Raw genomic sequence first — 23,853 nt, 5'->3', positions numbered from 1 at the left:
ACTTGTATCCTGGATTTTGTTCTTTCATCCATCCATTTTCCGTCAATCTTGTCCCTAGTTGGGTTGCGAGGGGTGCTGGTGCCTACCTCCAGCATTCAATGGGCGAGATTTTCAATGGGTGGATTTTGTTCTTTTGGTCATGATTTTTTCCTCGTGACCATAGGTGAGGGTAAGAATGTAAACTGACCGATAAATCAAGAGCTCTGCTTTTTGGCCTTTTCTTCACCACAACAGACCAGAGCAGCGCCTACATGACGACAAAAGAAACCCTGATCCGTAAGTTCATTTCTCGTACCATCCTACCATCACTGGTGAACGAGACACCCATAGTCTTGTCTCTGCTTGAGGCAGAGATCCAACCCCAACCCAGAGAGCACAATCCCACTGTTCCCAGCCATGGGGTCAGACTTAAAGGAGCCGACTCTCATCCTGGCTGCTTCACACTCAACCAATGCATGCTGGAGGTCATGGCCTGAAGAAGCCAACAGAACCACATCATCCGCAAAAATCCTGAGGTTCCCAAACCAGACACCCTCCTCTCCACAACTATGCCTTGAGATCCTGTCCGTGAAAACTGGATTGATGACAAGAAGTGGCTTACAGTGATTGGATGGCCCTTAAAAGCCAGCCAGATACCCCCATACGTCTGCAGCATCCCCCACTAAATCCCCCTGGGTACACGGTTGTAAGCTTTCTCCAGATTCACAAAACACATGTCAACTGGAGAAGCATACTTTCATGCATATATAAACATAAACATATAATTTAAATATAGTTTATCAATTCTGCCAACAAGAGTGATCACATGTCCGGACAGAATTATTCCAGAAGGTTGTTGCTGAAAGTGTCTGGTCAGGGTTCAACTTGCTCACAGAGATTTTAGAAAAAAAAAATTGATTCGAGAAAATTACGAATAAATTTAAATTTAGGATATTGGTTTTAAGGTTAATAAAGTTTATGCTGTCTTCATCATTCCTCCTTTTGTAGAATTCAAACAAAGTGAATACAACACGCATTGCCCATGAAGGATGGAAGGTAAACCAACTGTTTTGGGAAGTTTTCTACTTCCCAAATTTCTTGCTATACGACAGCAGGATGTAGCGGGCTGATGTCTTAGCTCCAGGGTTGAGGGATTTGTGTCAGGAGAGACTTCTGTCTTGGGCTGCGTTTTAGATTATATCATTTCCTCCCCTGTAGACATTCACAGAGAAGTTCGAGCTTCTCTCCACTTACAGTAAAAGTCCGGTTTCTAATCTTGTTGAATGTCTGATCATCTTGTCAAACTAATGGAAAAAGCTGTTACTGTTAAAAGTAAACTTGTGTTCTTTACGATAAGAAGACACAGTCCCCAGAAAAAGATTTTTCTTTGCTGATGTATTCTGTAAATCTACCAGTGCAGATTATTCTTTTGCCTTTGGTTTCATTCCCGCTGCTGTGTTGGTTGGGTTTCTGTTTGACACTTCAAGAGGTTTTTAAAGTTCTCTGTCTGTTCCTTAACCTCTTGTTCCCATTTCTGTTTGCATTGCATGGTTTGGATTGTAGTTTTCGTAAGCTGGTCTTGCTTTCATGGTTCTGTGACTCTGTTTTGACATTGCAGTCTTTGCTGCAGCCAGGTCCCAGAGTATGTCTTGCTTTACGCTCTCCTTCCAAAGAGCGTAAAGCTTTGTCCTTGTAGTTGTTATTTAAGTTAAAGGTCTGTTATTCCCTTTGCATCCTGTCTTTCTGCTCACAGATGGGCCCTCACATGCTCCATTTGTAGTTGTAAGAGAATGGAAATATAGCCCCCAGCAGATTCCACGTGATACTTGACTGCACGGATGAGCATTTTATTTAAAGCCTACAAGTACACTACTATCACAAAATAATGCAATCCTTGATTGATCCAAGTCCAGCTGTAAACCGGCAGTCCGCTCTGAATCACTCCTGGTGGAAGGAAGAGTGGCTGGCAGAAAGCGCAGCACTATCGCAGTGCTTCTGCATTCAGTGGAACCCAGCGCTAAGCCAGAAACAGTTTTTTGGCCAGGCCTAATAAAATTGGGTGGGTCATATAATTATATTTGAAAGTAAGCGTAATTACACATGCCAAAGGTTGAGTTTGAAATTGTTCTCCAAGCAGATGTTTCATGGTTGTTCTCCAAGCAAACCCAATGAGGCATGGACTCCCGATTCACCTTCACTAGCATTAGTCTTTACCCTACAGGAAATAGCAACATAGGAAATAACACTTTTATTTATCAATCGTATCCCCAATTTCCATAAGTACAGGCACAGCCTTCTAGGCGCTGCGTTTCACCGCGTTTAACTTTTCTACACAGCCTAGATGGCTATAGAAAAACAATAGGCAATTTGGCAACTGATTGTCAGGTCTCAGCATAATTTATGTTCAATGATATCCAGTTGAGGCAGTGAGGCGACTGAAACAATTCTTCTTTTCAGCTCTGCGCTGTGTGCGAGGGATTAACATCATGGGGAAAACGCATTAATACAGAATTAAAAATGTAGGAAGAGGAATGAGGAGTTAATGCTGAAGCTCCCAATGTTATAAGACCCTAAAAATGCCCATTAAAAGTACGCACTGACTAAATTGAGTATGTGCACCTGAATTGTTTCTCTGTGCCCCCTGAAAGAAGGGTCCCGTCTGGCACATATGACAACATCCAATACTACCTTCACATGCTGACGGTTTCTCAACAAATGTGATGTTTCCAGCATCTAATTGCATTTGGCTTATAACCGTCCCGCAGCGCTTAGGCGAATGACTTTGAAAACTGTAATGGCGGTCTGTCAGTGTTTTTCCCCCACACCATAAAGACGTGTAAATAAACATTTCCTTTGTAAAAAATTAACAACAAAAACTGTAAATTTAATCAATAAATAAAAATGCATTGTAATGATCCGTATTCGACTTTATTGCTAAGTGCTGTTGCACACTTATTGTTTCTTTAAATTAGGTTGTTTTGGGTTTATACCAGAAGAAATGTGTGGCTTCCGGGGGGAAGAGTGGTGATTCTGGGGACTGGTGGATTACACTGTGAAAGCAGGTTCTGTTCGTCCTAAAATAAAATGTTAGCAGCAAAACCTCAGTCTGGTGCTTGGGTGTCATAACGGAACTATACATTATTAACACGAAAATGTATTTATTTAAAAAGAAATCTTCCTCTACGCTTCATTTTAAGATGAAATATACACATTGTCCTGTAAATGCGCACCTAGCTTGTGCCCTCCACTTCATACATTCAGGCAAATATGCTGAACTGACTGAAACCAAGGAAATGTCATGAGACATCTACGGTCAAAGATAGTGATGAAGGAGGAGAGGAACCGAGAGAGAGAGAGAGAATTGGAGGCATCAGAGGAGAGAATCGCAACGGATCTGGGAGAAGAAAACAAGCGAGAATCAGAAAATGTCTCTATCTCTCTCCTGACTTTATATCGTTTACGTCAGCAGAGGAAAATTTCAATTTGAGCCGAAAGATTTATTTCTGAGATTAAATTGAGTGAGTGTCTCTGTATCGATCGTGCAGCACCTACCAACAGCTGCTCATGGTGCCGCGATTGAACCGGTGACGATCACTGATGTACATGTCAGGGAAACTGGTGGTGGGGCTGCGGGGAGCTGAGGTGTGCTGCCGTGGGCGTGTTTACCTGCTCAATGTAACCACTGTGAAACAATCAGAAAATAACTTTTTCTTTCTCTGATTAATTACAGCTTTATAGATCGTTCTGTTATTGTTAACAGAACGCTCTACCAGTTCTCTCTCTCGCTCGTCATCGGACACAAATCAAATCAATCTTCTTTGTGTTTGTATTTAACCTTAGCTTTATTGTAATTTAATTCAAATTATGTTCTAATTTTATTAATAACCTTTGTCATGACGATTGTTTTATTTTCTGAAAGTTGCCTGTGTGTGCGTGCTGCGCATTTCTGCCTGTTTCCCTGTGAGTTCCAGCTGCTTGCTCTGCCCGTTCTGGTGGTTCCTCGGTCCACATCGCCTGTTCTGGTCAGCCCCTGTCTTCTTCGTTGGTTTGGCCTGTCACTGCCTGCAACCCCTGGTCAGTCTGGTTCTGCTTGCCTGACTCACCTGCCACTACCCATCCCCTTCAATAAACCTTTTAAAACGTGACTCTGTGTGTGGCTGAATATCGGGTTCACCAGCGTCATCCATTACAACTCTGAGTAGTTCTACCTCACGCTGTCATACTCATCGTTTCGGTTTCAGAACAGGTGATATCAGTCAGGCGTCCTATCAACCTGGAGTTGAGCACGAGCCTGAAAATAGCCCTCCTCAATGGAACGCAGATAAAGTGATTCACCATGACAACGGCAGGAAATAAAACACATAAATTAACTACAATGGCAGCAACTAGAGATAATAAGCATAGAAGAAAGACATAAAAAGGCTCAAACACCTAAGGTTTGTGACACTTTTGCACAGTAGATGCCATAGAAATCATTTATTATTAGATTTCTATGTGGGGGCAGACAGATTTTTTTTGTTTTTCTTTCTTTTGGCTGCATTCTAGTTTGTTACACTTTCAGGGAAAGCTGGTTTTTAGACGGGGTCTTCTTTTCTCCTCTACCATGCAGACACACCAAAGATTTACCCTCATTTTACTGGCATAATTGTCTTCCCTCACACTTTTGAAGCTCTTCATCTGTCTTCCCCCTTTCAGACCAAACCCCCATCCCTTTTTTTTTACTTCACAACCTTATCAACACACAAGAACAGTCTCGTTTTGGGAATCAGACAGGCACATCTGCAGAAAGGCCAGTCTAAACAGTGTTATCAGGGCCTGCAGGCTGCTATCACAGTGACACAGGGAACCAGTGTGTGTCCAGAATCACTTTAGAGCAGCAGATATTGAGTGCAGTTTTTAGAATATGTACGTAAAAAAAATCTTTTTTTCTAAATCTTTTACAGGAAAAATAAAGTTTTACTTTCTTTTAGACAAAAAACTATTTTTAATGTAGTGCTTCTTCGGGAGGGTTGTGCTGTGTAGACCATAAATGAGGTAAAGTCATATGTGTGTGTGCGTGTGTGTGTGTGTGTGTGTGTGTGTGTGTGTGTGTGTGTGTTTCTGCATTTTGCATCAGGGTTGTTTTCTGTTGCTGATTTGTCTGTACCTGAGTTATTTGTCATTGCACAGGAGCTGACTCAGGATCTGGCCTTGGGGGCACAATTTTGTGTGCCTTTGTCTAAAGCCATGGTTCTCAAACTGTGGCGCATGTAACACTGGTGGCACTCAGGCTGCCTTTATGGGAATTTACCAGTTAAATATTCAGCTTATACATCACAATTTAAACCAAGAATTACTATAAATAAGCACTAAGAGATGTTGTTACCAATTTTCATTCCCTGTTTTTTGCAAAGCCTGCCAATATTGATTTTTGCCAACTCCAATCGCTCTTGAAGAATTATAAATATCAACAAAGTAACTTTTTGACTTTCTAGATACATTTAAGCATTAAAGTGGACATTCAATGCTTTTAAATCGTTCCTTTTTTACATTAAAATATTTCAGTTGTGGTCTATATGAAGCAGAGCTGCAACACTTTGGTCTGAATACCCCATTAATTTGCTCCCACTTTCTGCCTTTTTACCCCTGTTCTGAGGTGCGTCTGAGAGTAACTCCTTTTGGTGTGGTCTCTTTAAAACGAAAAGAAACATTTCATTCCCTCTTCAAGTCACAGAGCTTCACCCCGTTTGGCCATTTTTGTAGTATGCTGGGGGACGGTGTAATGAACAGCCGAATGCTTATCCACGCTTCAGCATCCTTCAGCTCAGACTTCAAATTGCTCCGAGAAATAAAAAGGGCAGATTAACGAAATTGCTTATCCAGAAATCCATGACCTTGATTAGCGACGCCGCAGCAAATACTGTGACGTAATTGTTCAAAAAACATAATAGAGAAAAGATAAAACTGAACGTCTTGAAAAATATGACCCAAACAAAATATGAAAATATCTACGCAGCTCTTGGAGAGACTAGATTCAAATGTTCTGCACTTCTGGAGACTAAGTACACAACAAAATGTACTTAAAGGGTAAAAAAAGGGGAATCTGGCTTGATATATAACTTTTAGCTGTCTTAACAACATATTAATGAATAATGACTTTTTCCCAAATTGCCAAAAGTTAAGACCTTTAGGTCATGGGACAGATGTACCTGTACAAAGCATGGATGGCACTACTAACTACATAGAGCTGTCTCTCTGTGTTCCCTGTGAAGATTTCACAAAGACTGGCAGCTCCTAATCCAGCATGATCTATGAAAGAGAGAATGAAACTTTTCAAAAGCACATCAAATAACTTTGCTGCAATAGGCCTACATGCAGCTTCCTCCTAGGTCGCTGTCGATGTTGTGGCAGCAAGAAGGAACAGACGACATATCAAAAAATACATAAATAAAAATACTGTTCCCCTTTTGGAATGTTCTTCTTGCAACTTTTTTGCCTTCCCTGATTTTACTTCTGAACACTTTTTTCACCACTACTGAAAATGGCTAACTTTGGGTCTTCGACAAAACTACTTCCGCACAAAAAGTGTTGTTATCAATGTAATCTTTTTAGCACGTATGAATGGTGCGTTCACAGATCCGAAAGAACGTTTCCTCGTTAGTTTAGCAGAATCTTTTTTATTAGTGGTTTAGAACCACCAATGCTGGCATTAAAATCGTACAATTCCAGTTACCCACTCATTTCCCGCCGGCACCTTTAAGCCCTAATTGTCGTGTTTTGCAAGCAACCTTAAACGATCGCATCAGAGGAGAGCTGTGAGCAGCATGAATCCCTCTATGGGGTAATTATAAAGTCGGGTGAGTGGGGTGACGGGCAGGACACTGATTTTAAAACTGTAATTTAAAATGTTTCTGCAAACTGCAGCAGATTGTTCGAGCGGGTCTGTTAAATCTTCATGTGGATCCTTTTCAGCAGTTTAATGTGAGGAAATCCCCGAGCATGATGTTTCATGTGTCAACACCTGATTCATGACATAAGTGCAGGTGCTCTTTGGCTCCATGTCAGCTTCTCTTTAACAAGATGATTTAACCTCAAGCCGTGCAAGATGACTATGCCGACCGCAACTCACGAAAAGTGTAGCGGGCAAGAGGAAGAAAATGTGGACCTTTTTTGACAAATTCTTTTTCACAGAGTGGGAATTAAATCTGCAAACATCAAGTTTTTTTCTTCTTCTCTTTATATTCATATTTTATCAAGGTCAATTTTAAACGGTGACTAAATATGCGCAAAAAAATAAGTCTCTGCAACTTGATTTTAGGATTTAGGGCACTTAGGGCAACTTAAACTAAGGCTTCATTGTTCTTACATCTTGGAGGTCCGGGCAGCTGAGTGGAGGTGGATTACGTTGAGAGAAATTTACAAGGGGGTAGAGCGGAGAACCACACTCAGGAAAGGTCGTTTACTCCCACATACAGACTGGCCATGTGCATAAGCTGCTGTTTTCTTTCTATTTGAGATAAAAAAAAATTTGTTAGACAAATGAACACCACTTTTTATCAGCCCTTTTTTTTTCTTTTCACAACACACCCTTTCTCAGACAAAGTGGATTTACTTTCTCCCCTATCAGAGCCCACATTGCACCCCACACATACGTTTAAAGCAGGATAGGCCGGCTATGATAAAGGCCTGGCAGATGACAGTTGAACGGTCTGCTGTTCCTCTTCCTGGAGAATGGGCAGCTGCGAGCGGCGGGGCCTCGGGGCTCAGCCGTATCTGTACAGGCCATCGCAGAGGCTCCTGTCACCGCGCCGTGAGTTATTACGCCGAGGTTTTCCTCCACTTGCTGTCAAACAGGAGAGGTACGGATCAGGCCAGACGTTTACATGTGCTAATTATGAGCCCACATGTCATGTTAATTTTGGGTTGATTTATTTGAAATGGTCTTTTTACAGAGTGGAATGATGATACTACAAATAACTTCTATGTTTTTTTTTATTGAATTTATATACTCCAGTGTCTATACATTCATGTACATTATACATGCAAGCTCAAACATACATACATACATGCACTATTCTTAAGCAGTGACTGTTCAGTCATGACACCGTATCTCTCAGCAACAGGCTCATCTCCAGTCCGCCAGTGGACTGGAAACTACAAATCATCAACTACAAATTAACACAAATAGGATGGAGGAGATATTAAAGGACTCCATGTCAGTCTCTCTCTCTCACACACACACAGACACACACACACACACACAGATACACACACACACACACACACACACACACATAAAATGAGGCGCTTCTTAAATTCAATACAGTACAATAATCAGAAATGCTGTTGCTAATGTCCACAGAGACGAACATAAATGGGTCTTCACTCCACGCCTCCTGAAGTGTAAAGGTCTGTAAGACACGATTTGAAAATAATCGAATTTGTAAAACTTGGTCTCCAAAATATAATACATTTTAAAACCCTGGAGAAAAATGTAAACTGACGAAATCTGAAAGAAAAAAAATAGCAAACCGCAAAAGATGTTGGTTAAACTTTTGCGTACTCATCGTAAATGACTCTCAATTTGAGAGTTTCTCAAAGTTCCATTTTTGACATTGACATTTTTTTTCAAATGTCCCTTTTTCGAACATGTTTTTTTTGCTTGTAATAATATGGAACAAATTTCTCTCCATATAAATAAAGCTCACGTAATATCAATTTCGGAGGTTCTTTAATAACAATGTGTTATTGTGGAAAACAAACTCACACAGAAGCACAGCTGTCTTTCCTCCCCACCAAATGGCCAAAGACAGACCCAGACACCCAAGGAGGTGACGTGTCCTGTGCAGGTGTATCCCATGCTGTTTTTTTCTGCCTGTGACTGGGTGCCACCCTAATGCTGGTTTAGTCACATGCATTCCAAGACATGATAGTATACATCCTATCGAAATAAATAATCAGACACAAAAGAAATCTCTACACCAATCTTCTGTCTACCATTCGCTTTCCCACACACTGAGAGCCATAATTCTGACTCACTGACATCATCCTTTCTCTCAAAAAGGTAACACCTGCGTCTTCAGTACGACATTATAAGTCTGCATGTCCGTACTTGCCGGCAAGCCTCTTTCGGTTTGTATACTTGTAAACATATTTTGATGAAAAAAATGCTCCTACCCTGACAATGCAATCAGCAAACATGCTAAGTGTAAACAGATCAGTGATAATTTTCAAAGGAACCACGCTGTAAACACAGAATAAAGCTATCAGTAAAACACGCAAACAAAACATGGACAGTGACAGTGTTTTTACTGGAATTGAAGCCGTAGGGTGTTTGGCAAGGCCATGATTGCTCACTCACAGTTTTTTACCATAACTCATTCAGTAGCACTTTTTTAATTAATTTTTGCAACACAGACAAGGCTTTCACCATTAATGTGTGGCTGATTACACGATACAGCAGCAGATAGAAGCCCGCTGAGATAGTAGGATGTGAAGTTTGGGCAAGTATCAGTAACCTAGCATGTGGAAATTCCCAGGAAAGAATTCCTCACTAATTATTGTAGACGTTGCCACTAAAATACTCAAATACCCTAGCTCTTCTCAGTGAGTGAGTTACATTATTTCTATAATTCAGCACCACTTTCGCATTACCATTTCTGTTACATTAAATCAGTTCAAGCAAAACGTATCGCATTTTTAGACTTTGCTTTGCAATTGTTAACATTTCATGCCAAAACGAAGAACAATAACCCAGACTCCTGGTCAGCCACGTCTTTCCTCAAGCTGCATTCAGTCTCCATGGTAACCAGTGATGCTGGTAAAACGTTACTTAGTAGGACATTACTCTACTGTGGTTGCTTTTTTTTTCAATAACGACCAATCAAACGCATTACTATTTCAGAAATCAGAAATACTTTAATAATCCCAGAGGAAAATTACAGGTAGGAGGAAGATGTGCATTTTCTAGCTCGCAATATAGTCACTAAAGATGATAACATTAAAGTTCGTTGCACTCTCTGTGCTGCCGACAAAGAGCTAGCCAGCTTCAAAAACATGAGCTCAAACTTGAAGAAACATTTGGAGCCACAGCACAGTCAAACCTACAGAGAAAGTCCCACCAGGTGGTTTGAAGCTGCTGTGCAATCAAGCCATGAGGAACAACCAGACAGTTTTACAGGCACCCAGGGACTGCCTCCCACAGCAGGGGGCTCACTGTATAAACCAGAGACCACCAACCTTTTAGAAGTTGACTTCTGAGCTACTTCCTTGGTACTAAGTGGTGGAGAGTTAAAGCAATATGTTGTTGAAACAAAATGCTGCCCTTAAACGTTGTTGATTCGCCCTCATTTCGTGTTATCATAAACAAGATCCCCACTATCAAATGGTGAGCTGCCCACATCTTACCAGGAGAAGTAGTAGTCAGAGGGAAACCTACACTGAAGGAGGTCGACTTTGTGTCAACTACTGCTGATATTTGGACTGCTAACAACAGAAGTTATACGGGGGTAACGGTCCACTGGATCAGTTAATCCACACTGGAGCACAACAAGGTTAAATTAACACATCAGAGAATTTGTGATGCACGTATGATGCCATTGGTAAAGAAATCGAAAACATTCACGCTTCATATAGACCACTCAACCAAAGAGTTGCAACATGGACTGATAGTGGATTTAACGTTGTCAAAGTTAGATCATTTCAAGTTTATCAGCCTGCCAAAGCGTCTGATAATGATGAGGAGACAAGGGAGGAAGAGTCCACTTCCACAGATGATGTCACTTTCTCAGATCTGTGAGAAATCCTCTCAGCTGAGAGCAAAAGTGATGGCCAGCTCAGATGGATGAGAGCTGCAGGTAGGAGGAAGCGAGTAAAAGAGCTTCTAACAGACGAGTGCCGTGGATCTGCTCCTGCAGCACGGAGTCCTCCCAGTGTGCCCCCCACATCTGCCAGCCAAGGTGAAACTGGCTTTTTCCTCTTTGAGGTGGAGCCAGAGGAGGACACCTACTCTGGAGAACAGGAGGCCATGGACTTCCTGAGATTAGCCCATGACCTTCAGTTTCTGCATCAGTTTTCAAACATGAAGAACATTTTCTTCAAGTATATCACTCCAACCCCATCAAGCACCCCTGTGGAGCAGCTTCACAGCCCCGTGGGTTTGCTGCTTACAGCTAGAAGAAATAGACTTTCTGCAAGCGGTTTGAAAATCTTCTGTTAATGAGGTACAATCACTGTTCACTCGCACCTCTCGACTGTTTTCCTCATAGCCATTACGGCATAAAAATGAGACAAAGTAGCAAATGTAGACAACAGAGCTCCCATGTGCTGTTATAACCGGTTTGGGTTTGAAAAACCAATTCTTGCTGCTCTAACGCTGTAAACAACAGGTTAAATGTTCATAAAATGTTCAATGTTCTTAAAAACATATTTTCCTGCTAGATTTATGAGCAGTGATTATATATGGCACATTTAGCCATTACAGTGTTAGTTGCTAAATATGTCAGGTCAGTAAGATAGTTATTTTTTTTTATTTAAAAAAAAAAAGAATTTGTTTAGTGAAATCACAAAATCCATGTTTTTTATTTTATTATCAAAAAAGTATTTGGTCAAGTAAAGTCAAGAACTGTTTTTTTATCAAACAAGTATTTATGTAAGTAAAATAAAAAAACTAACTTTTATTTAATTTATTTAAAAAAATATTTAAGTAAAGTCAAGAAGGACTCGCTTTTATTTTTCGAAAAAATGTATCTAAGAGTTCATCTTGTTTACTTAAAATTCTGAATGGTGCTAAAATCGAAAGTCATTGGACCACAGGATTTTTTTCTGTACTTTTGGTGAGTCTGTACAAATTTTTGTCTTTTTTTTCCGGATTGTAGGAGGCAGGAGAGGCACCTGGTGTGGTCTTTCATTGCTGCAGACCATGTACTCCAAAGTTTGACATGTTGTGCATTTAGAGATAGCAACGTGGCCAATTAGTGCCGGCAGATCCACTGCTTTGATGTCTGAAGGACGTGCGTTACCAGCTTGCGAGTTTGTTCATCTGGATTCTGGATTCAGAGATGTTGCCTTGAAGAAGCAATAACAAAAACATTTCTTACAGGTAATTGACATCAGCAGGAGAGATATACGTGCTGGAGGTATTTGCAGGTCAGCTTTAAGGCGTACTGGGCCGACACTTCCATTACCCAGCTGCCGTCTCCAAGAACACTGGAGATGGAGGACGAGTATCAGTGAGAAAAAAAAACTCACTGATGCACAAATAAATGAATAGAAATCTGATGAGTGGCCCCTATACTAGGAAATATGCTATTGTGCTCTTCTAACAGAGTGAGGAGTCTTGGGAAGAGAATGCATGTGTCAGAAGTGTGGTTGGTCTTATTAAGTAAACGCCTCTTGATGATTAACGTGAAACCACAGACTGGGAGGATTTATTTCACTGCCACAGCCTGAACTCCCTCCTCACACCGTAACTCTCCTTGAGATCATGATTTCTCTTTCTCTCTTCCCAACTTCCATTCTGACCACATTTTCATTGCTCCATAAAATGACTATAGCTGGAAAGCCCCATGTAAGGAACGTGACTGCATCCATGTATAATATATATATATATATTTTATTTTTTTTCACATCTCCCCTGCATGTATTTTTAGGTAGCAATAAAACTGATACCATATACATATACACGTTTTTTAAAGACTCAGTTGAATCCTCCTCTGGACCTTGAAAGAAATCCTCCTTCCTGCCCATAAGTGCAGATTGTAAAGTTTTACGTCTCTTTTTCACTCAGGATGCTTGTTCCTTATCTGTCCCTGTAGGTTCCCCCCTAACTGTCTGCTATTTTTGTTTCTAACTCGTGCCAACATCAAACACTCCTGGAAACACATAATAATCTTCTTGCCCAGTGGTTACCAAGCTTTTACAAGTGCCACCTAAGTTACATATAAAGGTTTCAAAGTAGCACCATCCTAACATACATTTTAAACAGTAACCCTATATGACCTGCACTTACAGCTTCTGTTTTTTTTTTTTTTTTTTTTTTTTTTTTTTTTTTTTTAAATTATAAAAAAAGAGAGAACAATTTTTTTCATTTACACTGTATGTTTGGATGTGGTTTAGTGTGCATTATATTTTCACTCAAAAGTTAATACTTGCTTGTTCCTAGTTGGAAAAAGTCACTGTCAAAACTATAACTAAGAATTTGAGAGGTCTTTACAGCCCTGACCTTAAAGTTATATATGGCTGCCACATTTTTAAAATGGAGCTATAGCTGGGAAATATTTGTATCTCATTTAATCTTAGTCAACATGTACCTTTTGTACTTGAAACATAAAATATAAAGAGCGTAACACAGCTATTAGCATTCCCCAATGTGTAGATGGATAGAATAGTGGTACCAAATGCTTCCACTGCTGTATAAAAGTCAAAATTCAAAAGTCCTTACCATGAACTAAAAGAGCAATTACCTCAAACATGCAGCGCTGTGCACGTTTGTCATGTACCGTGTGTGCGTGCAGCACCTTTTGTCTGCAGACATCTCACACACACTGATTAAACCTCAAAGTGCTACAGTGGGAAACAGATCAAACCAACAACATAAAAATTAGACATAAAAACAACAGTCGGTGGCGAGCCTTAGCTTCCTCAAATTTGTCTCTATTATTGGTTTGAAAGTATTGAAGCAAATGTTTCCATTTGCGCAATATGAGTTTTCGAAGCTAACATTTTGCCAAGAGCCAATGTCCCATTTTCTGAATGAGATTGTTGCTAAGTAAAGTAAAATTCAGTGGAGGGAAATAAAGGGTGGATTTGTTGGCCCTGCTATGTCGTTATCACATAAAGCTTGTATTTTCATGTGTGATATCGAATCGGAATGAGGTTTATTGCCAAGTAGTATTTTGCATATATAAGGAATTTGCTTTAACATAGAGAAACAAACAAATGCACATTGTATAAGAATAATAGAAGAATAGATAAGAATAACACCACTATTTAAAGAGGAAGGACCACATGGCATTTTTTTTTACGTGTGCATTATTCCAGGTTTGTGTTGTGCTGTAGTACTGCAATGGGATAGGGTATAGTTTAGATAACGGACATTGCCTTAGAGACAGGGGAACCAGGAAATAGAAGGTGCAAGCATCTGACAATGCCTACATGGCCCTGACCATTGCTATGCTTATGGCCCATCCATCTCTGGCTGCTGCTGTTGCCTCAACAACCGATGTCTCTGAATATGCAGTCGGTGCCGTGCGAGAATAACGGGTAGACGTTGCCTGGCAGCCCCTAACCCGTTTCAGCAGGAGGCTTCGGGATGCTGAAAGGAAATACTGTATGTTTGACGAGCAGCTCCTCGCTCTTTGTCTCACAACGCGCTATTTCCAGTCACTGCTGGAAGGCCGTGACTTTACTGCTTTTGCAGACCACAAGCCTCACACTTTTGCAATGGCAAAGGTTTCTGTGGCAGCGTTCTACCATTTCAGAGTTTATCTCTGACATCCAGCATGTAGCCGGTAAGAGTAATGCAGTGGCCGTCTGTCCAGGGCACAGGTTAGTTCTGTGAAGGTTCAGACTTTTAGGATGACCAAGTCCAGTTTGCCTTTGGAGGTCATGTTTCATGACAATGGTGCTACCCTACTCTGCAGTGTCTTTGCAGGAAGGCCTTGTCCATTGGTTCCTACCTGTTGGTCTTCTACAATATTCATTCCCTTTCTCAACCGGGTGTTTAAGGTTTGGTTAAAGTTGTAGGGGACAAGTCTGTGTGCCCCGGGCTTCTGAAATACAGAATGTTAGGGCATGGGCAGCTTCATGTGTAGCTTGTCAGTGTGCCAAGGTGCAACGTCACACCAAAGCCACCTCTGGAGCAATTTTCCATACATACCCTGGGCTTCATCCTGGTGGAAAGAAACCGTTACTTTGTAATCCACCCCTTCAGCAGAGGGATTGTTGGGTGTTTGTCTCATCCTGGGTGTCTCAGTTTGGGGCGCCACTAGACCTGACCTACAGCAGGTATCCCCAGTTCACATCTGAGTTATGGACTGCGGTGGCTGAGAACCTGAGGGTCTTATTCCATCGCACTGCCACATACGACCCGCAGGCCAGTGGTCTTTGCGAGAGGTCCCAGTGTATTATAAAGGCAGCCTTACAGGCCCCACTGGCAGGCAATAGCTGGGTTGGCCTTATGCCATTGGTTTTGTTGGGCCTGTGTTCATCACAAAGACGACCTGTGGTCTTCTTCATCTGAGATGGTCCTGGGTCAGCCTTTGAGGATACCAGGGGAACTTTTTCCAAGTGTGTCGGTTTCGGTTGCTGATGAGCAGCTGGTGAGCCGGTCATTTCGCCTGGGGGATGCAATGATTCTCAGCCCAGCACATCACTGTCTTCTACATTTGTTTGTGCTTAAGGACCTCATGTCATGTATGTTTTCCTCTGCCATGATGTGCACTGTTTCCCACTCCACGTTCCTTATGATCGTCCATTTCGTGTGCTTCAGGTGGGGCCAAAGGATTTTTTTTTTTCTTGGTTAAGTTGGAGATTATTCAGGAGCGTGTTTCAGTGGATCGCCTGAAGCCTGATCATGTGTTCCTAGATGGTCCGGTTGCATTGGCTTTACTTTCCCTCTGGGCCCATCCTCCTGTTTCTGCCCTTACCACTTTTGCCCTGATCACCTCGTGTGTTTGGTCTTGCTTTAGGTTGCATGCTGGCTTGATTGTAAAAATGCAGCAATCCTGAGGTTTAATTAGGTTTTTAATGGAGTTTTCTGCCGTGGTTATCACTTTTTTATTATAATGATTGTGTTTGTCTTTCAGCCTTGTGTTTTAGGTATTTATGTATGAAATTATGTTTGCCACTCATCTCAATGTGGACTCCTTATTAGGGCATTACTGTTTGAATTTAAAAAGTAAGAAAGTTTGAGAGCCTTTGCTCAGGCCCATTAGTGACAACATTCACCTAGAGACTGAAAGGAAATGGAGGGTTCAGAATATCTATGTGCTCACATAATGGGTGGGTGACTTGCTCCACATGTGGAGTTCAGTGGGTTTTGTCTGTGTGAGGTAAATCACTCTGTGGGGAGAAATCCTGCTGCCCCGCACCTACGCACCACACCACAGTCTGGCTGACAAACACTCATACCCGGGCATGGTCCCGCTGCTCTCCACACATTTTTGCTTCCTGTGTTTTCTCTCAAACCAAACCTCATTGTTTCTGCCTAACGTGAGCTTTGGCTGGAACTTGCCTCCCAAAATGGTGAACGCCCACTCATGAGAAAGGGAGTAAAGGAAGGACAGACCAAAAGAAGACAGGGAATACTAAGGAAGAGAGGGGGGATGAGAGGCGAGAGAAAGAGTTGGCCTCAGATTCCACGACGCCTTGCACTCGCCAACCCGAAACCCACAAGGAATGAGATTGGAAGCGAAAGGGAGGAAGGGATAGAGAGGAAGGGGTAGAGGGGCTCATGAAACAGGCCATGGGTGCAGGGAGTCTTTAATAAGCAGAAAACTTGGGTTTCTGTGGTGTCTGTTATGGCTCCAGTTGTCTAGGATAAGGACTGAACAACACTTTGTTTACATAGAAAAATAGAGACTTGATGGCTTTAGAGCTTAAAACATCTGTAATGACAGCACGGCTCAGTGGTCAGCTAAATCTTTGCTTTCCCAGGGATGATCTGACCTTCTTCTCCCAAACATCCACCATAAAGTCCCCTACCAAAGTATGCACACCCCTTAATTTATTTCACATTCTGTATCAGTACAACTACTGTGTATGAGTAAAAAAAATTAGATTTGTATGGGATGCGCCAGGAGTCTGTAACCTGCACCTCTGGTGCTGTAACTTGTACTTTGGATCTTCCTCTGTGGCTCCTAATAACAAATGTAAGTTTTAAGTTTTAGTCTGTCAAGTATTTCATAGAACAAATTGAATTTAATTTATTCAACTGAATGACTCTAAAAGTTTACATTTTTTTTGGTTTGTTAAAAATTACAACAAATTTCCCACAGTAGATACTTATCAAAAGATAATGATAATGATAATGATAATGATAATAACAATAACAATAATAATAATAATAATAATAATAATAATAATAATAATAATAATAATAAATAATAATAATAATAATAATAATAATAATAATACATTTGAGATACATTAAAAGGCGCCTTTTTGGACACTCGAGGTCACCGTACAAAAGGATAAAAACACAATGTTGGAAACAAAGTCAAAACACAGAATAAAAAACATTTAAAAAATACAAAGGCTGGGACAGGGAAATTGATATTAAAGAGAATAGGCAATCTTAAACAGATGAGTTTTGAGTTGTGATTTGAAATGGAGAAGTGAGTCCATTTCAAGATGCCTTTTGGCAGGGGCCATGTAACATGGGTAGATCTAAACAAGTTTTAATAATTTGGACTAAGGGCAAAAATGTCTGTCTGGCAAGATTTAGGAAGTGGAAGTAAAATAATATGTGGTTTTAAATTGCTTTACAACTAAACGTCTGAAAACTGTTGTGCGTATTTAGCCTCCTTTATTCGGGTACCCATTTTTCTTCAATAATTTTATCCTAGGGTGAAAGCAGCTGTTCTGTGGCCTTAAAGTTGTTTCATTTTGACCTCTAGATCTGCAAAGCTGATATAGACATACTGTAAGTAAGGTGGTTACGCTCAGAGGCACCGAATACATATGTAGCAGAAATTGACACATTTAGAGTTGTGCTAAAACCAAAGTATCATTTTCCTTCCACTTAACGACGATGTGTTATTTTATGTTTGTCTGTCACAAGGGAACTTGATGCACTGCAAAATGTGATGAAGTTATGGTTAAAATGTGTGAAAATGTTAACAGCGACAAGGTATGTGAATTTTAGAGCGGGGTACTGTAAAAAAAAAAAAAAAAAAAAAAAATGAGCTTATCTGAGAACGGACCTTCTGATGTGTTGCTGTGGTAGACATCTTTTTAATACATTAAACAAATGTTTCGTTAAAAAAAATCAAATAATATCTTCGGGCCTCAAAGAGTAACACGACTAAGGACAGGGAAGTAACCGACTCTGTAGCAAGAATGCAGGAAGTGGTTTGCCTTTTCTAAAAAGAATTTATTAGCTGTTGGTGTGATGCCAGTTTAGGACTCTGCACTTACTTGTCTGTCAACTGCTAGTTTATAAGCCAGATGGTAATTTGAGGCAGTTGAAATAAATTTGGAGGAGAGTGCTCATAAGGTAAACCAGGGATCATAGCAGAAAATTTACAACACCATTACTTAGTGCTACGTCCAACACAGTCAAAGGTCATCCATGAGTTGTATGCCTCCCTAAACATTCTTTGTCTTCAAAAAAAAAAAAAAATGTGCTGATGCACGCAGGAAGAAAGAAAGAAGCGACTGTGAGGGAGTTAGAGCTACGAACGAGACCGTGCTGTTGGGAGAACAGCTTCTGTCTGGCCCTCTGTAATTTACCACTGCTGCTGCTGCTGTTGTGTACACCGTCTCAGAGACATCCGTGTTAAACATGTTGCAGGAGATGAAACGTCTCGTGGCACTTGTACAGATGGCGGAATGGAAAAAGTAAGATCATAAGAAGCGCTGCCCTCTTTGAGCTCCGCTTCATGTTTACACGGAGCCCACCGCGTCGAGTTTTTCAATCAGACTAGATGGGTTTTACTGTGGGCAAAGCAGATGTGCGCCATATCAGCATCGGTAAACACAAAAGCCACCCCGATGAATGCGTCATTAAAATAAATCCCCTGGTGCCAATTATCTTCTGCTGAAGCTGTGATGTGGAGAAGCACCGCTCTAGATTTGAGATCTACGCAGAACTTACGATTTGTAGAGTCTACTGCGCAGGGAGCAGTTAGCTATGTAGAGATCAGAACCACAAAGATTATAACCACAGGAAAAAAAAAGTGTTTAACTAAGCGCAGATGAGAAGAAGGGCTTGTAAAACCCACGTTGGCTGATGTAGAGGAGGTATTCACGTGGGCACAGAGGCGTTTATGCAGGTTTTCTGCAACTTAAGCTGTTGAATTTGTGATTGAAAGTCATAGTTTTCAAAGAAATGCTAGCTGACTTCTCAAATGTTCTGAGGAATTTGGATGTGGAACTTTTTCAAGCATTTATGCAACTCCATTCGAAAATCAAAGATCCTGCATTTAATTTGAAAGTCCATAATCCAAGCATGTGATTACCGTTAAAAAACATAAATTGGTAAGATATTGCGGTTAGACAAGCAAGTGGCTCTGGGAGGTCCTACGGGCCAAAAACTGCTCATCCCTTGTCTATACCAGCTTATCCACGCGGGGTCGTGGAAGGCTGGTGCTGGTCTCCAGTTATCATTAGGAGACAGGCATTAGACCCTTGACAGGTCGCCAGTCCATCACAGAGCAACACAGAGACACACAGGAGTCACAAGTTTTTGACATTTTTATGGATACATTTCTTCATTTATCATATTCATTTTCAATTGCATATGAGTGATCATATATCCACCCATCCATCCATTTCAAACACGCTTATTGTGGTCCCAAGGGGTGCTGGTACCTATCTCCAGCATCCCCTGGGCGAGAGGCGAGGTACACCCTGGACAGGTCACCAGTCTGTCGCAGGGCAACACAGAGACAGACAGGACAAACAACCATTCACGCACACACTCACACCTAAGGACAATTTAGAAAGGCTTCCTCCCACAGTTTTTGGACTGTGGGAGGAAGCCGGAGTATCTGGAGAGAACCCACGCATGCACATGGAGAACATGCAAACTCCATGCAGAAAGACCCAGGGTTGACTCAAACCTAGGACCTTCTTGCTACCCACTGTCAACTGTGCAGCCTCTGATCATATATATTAATATTTATTTAATGCTTTATTTTAGACTTTTGGATCTCCGTAATTTCATGTGAGGCTCTAAGACGTGAGCATTAATGTTCTACATTTTACCATCAAAACTAAGTAAGGAAGTTGTTTCAGCTTTTCACAGATACGCTCCTCTAGACACGGATGATCTATTTATCTTCATCAGAGGATCTTTTGCTCTGACACCATATTACTCAACAATGAAACCTACTAAACACACTCACTTTAAAGTCGATCAGCTTACATGCTTGTCGCGAGACAAAGAAGGGAAAGTGATGATTAACAATCAAAGGAATTTTGAAGCAATCATTCATGGAAGTTTTAACCCAAAAATGTCAAACTTATCATATTGGATGCAGCTATTTCTGAGACCATACCGCTTTAATGAAGCTAACATTTTCCTCAAAAAACAACCATAATGGGTAAATATATATTTACATATTCCTGATAAAACACAAAAATCATTGAAAAAACGTACGATAATTACATAACCGTTTGTACATGATAAAAGCTTAATGTCTCCCATATGAACACTAGGTGACGTTTTAAAAAGTGCTTTCTGAAAAGCATCCAAAGACAGTTTCATTTTCTAAAATTTGAGTTTTCTTGTATCAGGTTTTAAAGGGTTTTCTAACTTCCTGCCGGTGCTATATGTGCACCACTGCTAATTGTTGATTTCATGGGAACAGGAACAATTACAGAAAATTTGTTTTCAGTTTAATTTTGTTCTGACGCCGTTTATTAGGTCCCAAAACTTAATTTGATTTGAGGCTAAATAAACAGTTGTCTATGAAGGCTTCAGTTTTATTAGCAAGTACTGTAAATCAAGTCAGGTTTTCTCTGCTATTTCTTGTTTCTGTACATGCATACATACATACATACATACATACATACATACATACATACATACATACATATGTATGTTGCTGAATGAATAGCAGTGTAAAAGGTGATCAGTAGTTCCTGAGAAAGGTTGTAGTTCTTGAGCTTCGGCCAGAAGTACAGTCTCTGCTGGGCCTTTTTTCAGATGGTGTCACTGTATGGGGACCATCTCAGGGCCCGAGTGAAGGTGGTTCCTAGGAACCCAAAGTTCCTCAACATACTGTTGTTGAGGATAGCAAGAGGGGGCATGGTGTGGGGGGTTCTCCTGAAGTCCACCGCCTTTAGTGGGTTTAGCTCCAGGTGGTTCTGGGTGCACTAATGGACCAGCAGATCCACCTCCTGTCTGTATGCAGGCACATCACCTGGATCAGACCAATGACCATGGTGTCGTCTGCAAACTCCTGGAGTTTCGCAGACGGGTGCGTAAATGAACAGTTATTAATACACCGTGAGAAGAGGAGAGGGGAGAGGACACATCGCTGTGAGGCGCCAGTGTTGATTGTTCTTGGGTGGGAGAAGATGATCCCCAGCCCTGCCTGCTTTTGGCGGTCAGGAATCTCGGTATCCACTGACAGGTGGAGGGTGGCACTGTGAGCTGGGTGAGGTTCTGGTGGAGGACGTCTGGGTCGATCGTGTTAAAGGCCAAGCTGCAGTCTACAAACAGGATCCTGGCTTATGCCCCTGGATGGTTAAGGTGGCGCAGGAAGAAATGTAGGACAAGACTGACGGCATCTGTGCAAACTGCAGGGGGTCCAGCAGGGGGTCAGTGATGTCTTTTAGATGCTTCAACACCTCAAAGGATTTCATGACCATAGATTTCAGGGCAATAGGTCTGTAGCCATTTTATCCTGTGATGGCCCGTCTCTTGGGGACAGCGATGATGGTGGAGCGTTTTAAACAGGTGGGAACTTCAAACAGTTCTAAAGACTTGCTGAATGCGTTGCTGACGATGGGGCTCAGATGATCAGCGCAAGTTCTCAGGCAGAGACGCCATCAGGACCTGGTGCTTTCTTCCCAGTCAACTGCTTGAAGGCCCTGTTGACATCTTCCCCTTTGGTCTTAGGTTCAGGCAGAGGTGGAGAGGAGGGGCTGAAGAGTTGTTGGTGGGGAGTTATGGAGGGGTTATTTAATATACTCTATAAAAATAACTAGTACATAAGAAGAGAGTTTACTTCTCACTGTGTATTTTTACTGTCTATATGCTTGCTGCTATTTGGTGCTTAGTTCTTTCATATTATATACTGTGCATGCATTCTCCATGGACAGGCTTAGGAGTTACTGTGATTGTCGTCTCCCCTCTCTCTATGTCAAACTGAAGACTGATTCTAGAGATTTTGAGTTAAACAGTCTGATCATGAATTGGTTGAAACTATGTTCTGCATCATTCAAATTGCCAAATCATCTTCTCTCCCAATAGCTTTAACACACAAGCCCATCGGGGTGACAGTGGCGCAGGAGTTGGGGAGTTTGTCCTGTAACCGGCGGTTTGTGAGGGGTCAGAGGGTCTGGTGGCGCCGATGTTTGGCAGTCAGTCTGCCCCGGAGAAGCTGTGGCTACAAATGTAGCTTAACACCGTCAGCGTGTGAATGTGTGCGTGAATGACTGAATGTGGCGTCAAGCACTTAGGGGTCGTTTGACAGGATAAAGCGCTATACAAGTACAAGCTGTTTACCACTATTTATTTTTTTTAAATTAGAATAGTGAGACAATTTGCACAACTAGATCAATCTTTATCAAAGCGTCAATCACTGGTTAACCATAGGACCCAAACTGTCCGACCACACAGCTATCTATCGTCATTGCCAGTGAAAGTTTCTGGTGTTTCCTTTTGCGACAATGAGTGTGGCTATCAGTCTGAAATACTTTAGGGTCAAATTATTCACCATGGGTGACACTGTATATAGCATGGATTTCTGTTCAGCCCCATTTTCTCCAATACTCCAAATACAATCCCACGCAAACAATTGCGCGTAGGTGTAATTTAATGTCAGTATAAATCCAGCTGCACTGAGAAGGCCCTAGTAGTTTGGTAGACATTAGTGAACAAACATCATGAAGACCAAGGAACATAGCAGAAAGGTCAGGGAGAAAGTTATGGAGAAGTTTAAAGCAGAGTAAGGTTGTAGCTTCGGGCATTTTACAGAACACTGTCACTGCGTCATTTAAAAATGTAAAGAGTATGGTACATTTGTAACCCTACTGGGTCATGACCATCCTCTTAAATTGATTGGCGAAGAAGTGCGTCAATCTCAGAGGCACTAAAGAGGTCCATGGGAGACGCCGAGGAGCTGGAGAGATCCACAGATCAGATGGGGGAATCTGTAGCCAGGAATAACATTAGTCATGCACCCTAATAGAGAAGTTGCAAGTAGAAAATCGTTGTTGAAGGAAAGCCATAAAAAATCCCATTTGCCACAAGTTGTGTAGGAAACACTGCAAACATCTAGAAGAAGGTCCTCCAGCAGATGAGACCAGGATGAGACTTTTTGGCATCCATGCAAAAGGACATCTGTGGTTAAAAACTAACGCCCCACATCTCTTTGAACACACCATCCGCACCGTGAAACATGAAGATGACGGTATCACGCTGATGCTTCAGTGGAAGCTAGTCAGCGCCGATGAGAAGGTAGATGCAGTCAAATACAGGGCAATCCTAGAACCTGTTAGAGGTTGCATATGACATGAGACTGGGGCAGAGATCCATGCTTATATATGCGCATGAAAAAAAGCAGCATTCCAAGTTCAGACCTAAATCCAATTATGAAACAGTGGCAAAATGTCTTGATGTTCACAGACACTTAGACAGTAAGTGAACGTATAGTGAAGAATAGTGAACATAATGAGTCTCTAGATGTAGAGAAATGGTAGGAGACCTGCCACAGAAGCTTTGCAACCAGAATTATGGTGAAATATGGTTCTACAAAATGACACAGGAATCCTAAATATACCCATATGCTACACTGAGAAAACAGTGAGAGGTTCAAAGGCTGTAAATTGTTTTAGTTACACTGGTGTGGATGCCTTGATTTCCATGAACCTTTTGTAGAATAGTTAAATTATATGCTTGAAGGACTTGTCTATAGTTATAGACCCTTTTGTTATAAGTCAAACAAATCAGGAATACAATAAACCAGAAGCTAAACAGCAGCTTTCAGCATTTCTTCTTTA

The 23,853-nt window shown here is 41.3% G+C and overlaps 1 long non-coding RNA gene across 1 annotated transcript; it reads right to left on the bottom strand.

The window, feature by feature from the left end:
• Window positions 1-7,390: 7,390 nt before the first annotated feature.
• On the bottom strand, window positions 7,391-8,747 carry LOC118563069. Its single transcript, XR_004930991.1, has 3 exons — window positions 8,726-8,747; window positions 7,611-7,801; window positions 7,391-7,465 (listed from the first exon to the last, which is right to left on the bottom strand). It is a non-coding gene; the product is annotated as an uncharacterized LOC118563069 (long non-coding RNA).
• Between the last annotated feature and the right edge of the window lie 15,106 nt (window positions 8,748-23,853).

This window comes from Fundulus heteroclitus, chromosome 5 (genome assembly GCF_011125445.2).
Source record: "Fundulus heteroclitus isolate FHET01 chromosome 5, MU-UCD_Fhet_4.1, whole genome shotgun sequence".
NCBI classification, from domain to species: Eukaryota; Metazoa; Chordata; class Actinopteri; order Cyprinodontiformes; family Fundulidae; genus Fundulus; species Fundulus heteroclitus.
The sequence above is the reverse complement of the archived record's forward strand: the minus strand, read 5'-3'. Positions and strand labels throughout refer to the sequence as shown.